Raw genomic sequence first — 6,818 nt, forward strand, 5'->3', positions numbered from 1 at the left:
AATTTATAAATATTAATAGATATTAAGTTTTAAAATAATGATTATATTAAAAAGTTATTAATTATAAGATAAAAAATATTATAAAATAAAAATTATATAATAAAAAAAATTATTTATTAAAATTTTTTCCTAAATTTAAGATAAATCAATTTTTATAAATTTTGATATTCCCTCCTATATTTTTAAAATATTTTGAATTTTCGAGAAACCCAAATATCAAATAACATAATCTCCTACTCGGTACCAAAAAAAATCGTCGAGGTTTTGTTTACGCCTTCCTTCTTTGTAAACGAAAATCACCAAAAATAAATTAAAAACCCCGCTTCCAAAAATCTATCCCTATAGAACGATCAAAAGAGGTCAAACCAAAGAGAAACAGATAAAGATATGTGTGTGTGCGTGTGTTTTGTCTGCGATAAGGAGAAATGAATCGCACACACACTGTGTGTGTTCGATCGAATGAATCAGAGATATCACATATATGAAGACGACGAGAGTTGGAGAGTAGGAGCAGGGCTGTTCGGGAAGGCGACACAAATGCGGTTGGGGGAGGTGTCAAATGTGGTAGTTACAAAGGTGTTGGTCATCAATGACTGAGATTGATGCTAGATAGGTCTATTCAGTTCTCTCTTATGCTAATTTAAAAAAAATAAAAAATAAAAAATAAAAAACACGAGGTAATTTCAAAACCCTAACTAAGCTGATTGATTAATTAGGGTTCTTGGGTATCTTGTATATTCTCCATGAATTTGAAAATTGGGTTTATCAAATAAATTTCTATGATTTTATTTTCAATATGGTTCAAGATGTATTGTGTTTGTGTTATATGCCCACTTATTGCTTGCCCACTAACTGTTAGTCGGAAGTCCACCCCTATTTCGTTCCAGTAATGTTCATCCAACAACACGTTCTTTACTAATTCCATATTTTCTAGTGTTTTTATTTCTTATATATTTTTGTTACACATGGAATTTTTTATCGGTATCATGGTCATTTGATAGAACAATGTTCTTAGCCTAGTCCTATCTTGATTGAACTAGTTTAGTTCTCCGATAGTAATGAAATAAACTAAATTGTTCCTTAAAAATGACAAAGTTAAGAAGATTTGTGTACAGGCGAATTTGGATTAAAGAAGCCTTAGGTTACATGCAGTTATTTTCACTTTCTCACCTTTTTAGGGGTTTATATGCAGCTTTCTTGGTCTACCAATTTGACTCGATTTCATCCTTAATATAAATTGGAAGCACTATTATAATTGGAACATGCAACCATTTTATCTCTGTTGAATGTCTCTCAACTCAGAGCTCGGCCACATCAGGTAGTTGGTAATTGTAATTGCTGTTATTATAAACAAATAAAAGGAAGTATGTTGTTATTATATAAATGCTATGCCACATCAGGTAGTTGGTAATTATAATTGTTGTTAGTATTTTTGTTTCAGTTTTTGGCATTTTTTAAAAACAATAATTTATTTCTAATATAGGTTATAATTTTCAGGGATGTGTGAAAAGGGTTCAAGTAGATGAAACTGGCGACAAACATTACACTGGGCAATACTTTTATTATTGGCAGTGTGTAGACAAATGTGTAAGTTTATTAATATTTAATTTAATCAATATATTAAATATGTGTTTATCTTAATTTTTATTCATACTTTTTTAATATTGAGATAATGTAGGTTGCACCTAGGCTGTTTTCAAAACTTAAGTAATGGACATACGTATTGAGGTCACATTTACATATTACTATTCGTCAGTAAAAAGAGTTATGTATGTTGCTATTAAGAGTTACATATTGCTATTAGCCAATTACCTATTTACCTGAAAACTAATGCAAGTATGTCACACTTATAAGTAAAAAAATACATTGTCTTTATTCGTATAAAACAGAAAAGTTGGTTGATATTTCCTGAAATTTGCTCTTATTTATTTCCTATTTCCCATAAAGTTGGTTGTTATCCAATAACTAACAGTTTGATGTTGATTCATGATATGTGTGCCTAGCCAATATGGTCAACCTTGTGTATACTTTTCTTTTTCTTTTTTTCTTTTTTTTAATGTTTTATGTGTTTTTGCAGATTGTTGCTGTGATTGACGACTGAAAGAGGACTAGGATTCACCGGTTACTTCTTGAAGAAACTGTTTATGAAATTCGAAAAAGAAACCTATCATGATTTTCTCTGTTTTAGAAATCAATGAACATGGAACAATGAACATTGAAGATGCATGCAAAAAATACAAGATTGAAGGGTAACGACTTCTGGGATGATTTTTGTATTTTTTAGTAACGGTTAGGTGACATTGTTGTAGTTTCCAACCTTGGAATTTCTTTATTGAATTGATATATATATATATATATATATATATATATATATATATATATATATATATATATATATATATATATATATATATATATATATATATATATATATATATCACTACAGATTTTACTAGGGATTCGTCACCACAATTTTTACCAGGGATTCATCATTACGGATTTTGCTAGGGATTTATCACAACGGATTTTGCTAGAGATTCATCACCATGGAATTTGCTACGGATCTACTACAACGGAATTTGTGACGGAAGAATTACCACGTAATTCACAACGGAATCCTACTACGGAATACACGACGGAATACCATTTACAACGGATTTCATTCCCTTATCACATTTGTGACGGAATGATTGTTTCCTTAGCAAAACCTCGCTACGGGGTTTTTTGGGACGGAAATCGGTCGTTGCAAATTCCGTAGCTATTCGTCTTTTGCAACGGAATTTCATCTTTTTACAACGGATTTCTTCCCTAGCAAAATCGCGTTTTTCTTGTAGTGGACAACTTAGGGTCAGTAGAACCAAATATAATGTCATCGACATAAATTTGAACAAACATTAGCTGATCCCCTACTTTCTTAGGAAATAAAGTGGGGTCAACTGATCTTTTCATAAATTTAGCGCTTTTCAAAAAATTGGTAAGTGTCGAATAACAAGCACGAGGTTCTTTTTCTAACCCATAAACAGCTTTGTTAAAGAACACCATGTGGTTGTTCGAAATAGACCGTTTCTTCAAGAACACCATTAAGAAATGTGCATTTTACATCCATCTGGTAGACGTTAGAATTCTTATGAGTGACATAAGACAAAAAAATTTGTATAGCCTAGAGTCTTGCGATAAGGGAAAACCTTTCTTTATAATCAATTCCCTCTTGTTCAAAATAACCTTTTATGACTAATCTAGCTTTATTTCGTGCAATATTACCTTCTTTGTCCATTTTATTTTTAAAAACTCAATTAAGACCAACAGTCGAAACATCATCAGGTTTGGGAATTAACCTCCCACTTTTTTTTCGTTCGAACTCAGCCAACTCAGACTGCATTGCAACAACCCAATCCGGGTGTTCTAATGCATTCTTAACTATTTTCAATTCCTTTTCTAAAATAAAGACATTAAACATACAAAATTTCTGATGAACATTTAGAACCTCATTCCTGGCTCAAACCTGTGCCCATGTTAAAACACCCTAACTTGGATCATCAAGAATTTGCTCTTTGGGATGATCCCTTGTCCATTTCTCCATAGGAGGAAAGGCGGGATCAAACTCCAAATGTTCATGATCAAAAACCTCTTATGCTTTTGATAATTCAACTGAAATATAAATTTTATCATTAATATCATGAAATTCATTACCTTGAGCATCACTATCATCATGGCTAATCCATTTACAATGGCTAATATCAAATTTCCATGATTTTATGTGTTCTTGAAATTTTGATATTCATATTCATGTTCTTATGAGTTTAGATGATCATAGGAATTATGTGTAACTTCTTGCTAGTTTTAATTCTTGATCATTATGTGTTTTAATGGAATCCATGATTTGTCCTCAAGTTATGGATTACCAAAAGTTTATCTTTTAATGTCCATTAAAGAAACACATAGGTTACATAAAATAAAGAGTCGCTCATTTTAATGAACCAATTAATCTCATAAGTTATGAATTGAATAGTTTTGGAAAGTTACAAAACTTGCCCTCAAGTTTTGGAACATGTAAAGTCGTCTTATTAACTTTAGTTCCAACCCCTAGAATTTTAAAAGTTAAAATTCAACCCTTATACTTTATAATATTATAAGTTCAATATATATATATATATATATATATATATATATATATATATATATATATATATATATATATATATATATATATATATATATATATATATAAGATCAAGTCGTTTTACCGTTAGTAGGCCTCATTCACGAAGTCGGTCTATAAGGGGGTATAAGGTTGTTGCCTATAAAATGGCAGCTTAATGGGTGTCCACTCTCACCCACCGCTTCCTTGACTGGTGGAGGGTCGTTAGCCGAACGGGTAGGACAGTGACTTACAATTCACATTAAAAAGTATAATGAGTTTTATAAAGTAACTAAATGTTTTATAAATTCCCAATCTTAGTTACTTTAGGAAAATGTGAATAAGGTTCTAATCCATGAAATTACACTTTGCACTTTTTTTAAGTCGTTGGTGGAGCGTGTGTGGTTTACCGGCACACTAACTTGGACTTAACAAGGTAGGCAAAGGGTGACTTAAGGTTTTTCATAAGGTTGGTGGAGCGCGTGTAGTTTACCGGCACATCAATTAAGTGAAAAACATTAAGGGTACCAAGTAATTTGCATGGTTACTTCACACCTTGTTTTGTGATCCTCGGTATCCCAGTCACAAAACATGAAAGGCACACTCGAGATTGAAACATGTCATTGAAAAGTTCAATAAATCTCAAAAGAATCTAGGAGTTTCTAAAAACCAAATAAAACCTAATAATTTATATTTCGTTTTCATGGTGGAAATTGGTGAATCGTCATTCACCTACCTTTCAAATATGTTATAGCTTGGATTACGGCATCCCTCTTCTAAGTTATAATATATTGTGATTGGATCCTAGCCTTAATATTACATTTTGGTGTTTTATTAAGGACTATCTCTATATCTAAACTAAACTTGTTTTCTTCTTTTCAGATGTCTTCCAACAATGCTGCTCCTGGCTCAAACCCTACTGGCTCCTTCTCTCTCATGAACCTTTGTGGGAGAGTCATCTTTGATGGATCCAACTTTACTGACTGGATCGGAAACATCAGGATGGTCACTCGATACGACAACAAGGAATATGTTCTTGACAAGGAACTTAAGGTACCTGAGCCAACTGCTACTCCTGAGGAGTTTGCTGAATATGAGGCACATGAAAGAGATGCTACAAAAGTGGCATGCATCATGATGGCCACTATGACAGCCGAGCTCCAAAAGTCCTATGAGAACTACTATCCTTTTGAGATGCACCAGGATTTGATGGACCACTACCATCAGAGTGCTCGTCAAGAGCGATATGAAATCATTTCCTCTATGATCACAACCCGAATGAAAGATGGTGAACCCATCACGGACCACATGCAGAAAATGCAAAGGTTTGTGGACCGATTGATGAAGTTGAATGTGAACTTCCCAGAGGAGTTAGCAATAGATATTATTTTGCACTCCTTACCTTCGTGTTATGATCAATTCTGCATGACATACCACATGAACAAGGAGGAAGTTACACTTAGCAAACTCCAAGGACTCCTAAAGACCGCAGAATCAGGTCTTAAAGGTATGTCGGTTGTGACCACTCCTACTACTACTCCAAACTCAGCACCTGTCCTGGCAATCGGGAAAGGTAGATGGAAGAAGAGGAAGAACCCAACGAAGGGTACCAAGGGTAAGACCCTTGATGGCTCCTCTTCTAGCGGAACCAAGAAAGGTTTCGTTACACCTTCTTCTGATCCCAAAGAGGCTGAATGCTTATATTGCCACGAAAAGGCACACTGGAAGCGGAACTGCCCAAAGTACCAGCAAGATTTAAAGGATGGGAAAGTGAAACCCAACCATGCAGGTATTTACAGTATCTTATCTAATAACTCACCCTATTCTAACTCTTGGGTCCTTGATACCGGTTGCGGTATTCATATTTGTTCTGATTTGCAGGGACTAAGAAGAAGTAAGAATGTGGAGCATGGAAAGATAAACTTGATCATGGGGAATAGGAAAGTTTCACCTGTCACCAAGATTGGAGTTTATACTTTGTTGCTAAGTAGTGGGTTTACTTTAGATTTGAATAAATGTTGTTATTCGCCAGAAATGGCAAGAAATCTTATTTCCTTTCATGCTTTTTACAAACAAGGTTTTACCTTTTCTTTTGATCATGAAATTGGTGGAATAAATGCTTTCTTTAATAATGTGTTTTATTTTAAAGCATTACCTTGTGATGGTGTGTATGAAGCTGTGTCTGTTGTAGATAATTTAGAAAATTATGTGTTGTGTATTGATTCTACTAATGATAATAACTTGGATAAGGCATCATTATGGCATTGTCGTCTTGGACATGTAAGCAAGAAACGCATAGGCCAACTCCAAAAGGATGGAGTTTTGGAATCATTTGACCTAAAGTCAGATGATAGTTGTGAATGATGCTTACTTGGAAAAATGACAAAGTCACCCTTCACAGGTTCTTGTGCTAGGGGTGAAGGTTTGTTGGATCTAGTGCACACGGATGTGTGTGGACCCTTCAAAACAGCCACAAGGGATGCTAATCGTTATTATGTGACTTTTACAGATGATTATAGTAGATATGGATATGTCTACTTAATCAAGCATAAGTCAGAGACTTTCGAAAGGTTTAAAGAGTTTAAACAGGAAGTCGAGAATCAATTGGGCAGGAACATTAAGATGCTTCGATCCGATCGCGGTGGTGAGTATCTTAGTACTGAGTTCCTCGACTATCTGA

At 33.8% G+C, this 6,818-nt stretch overlaps 1 long non-coding RNA gene across 1 annotated transcript; it reads left to right on the plus strand.

Moving 5' to 3' along the window:
- Positions 1 to 1,287: 1,287 nt before the first annotated feature.
- Positions 1,288 to 2,308, plus strand: LOC145125996 (uncharacterized). Its single transcript, XR_013716261.1, has 3 exons — positions 1,288 to 1,318; positions 1,498 to 1,587; positions 2,078 to 2,308. It is a non-coding gene; the product is annotated as an uncharacterized LOC145125996 (long non-coding RNA).
- The last annotated feature ends 4,510 nt before the right edge of the window (positions 2,309 to 6,818 follow it).

The sequence above is a fragment of the Lactuca virosa genome, chromosome 7 (assembly GCF_052849685.1).
Source record: "Lactuca virosa cultivar CGN04683 chromosome 7, Lactuca_virosa_CGN04683_v6, whole genome shotgun sequence".
Lineage (NCBI taxonomy): Eukaryota > Viridiplantae > Streptophyta > Magnoliopsida > Asterales > Asteraceae > Lactuca > Lactuca virosa.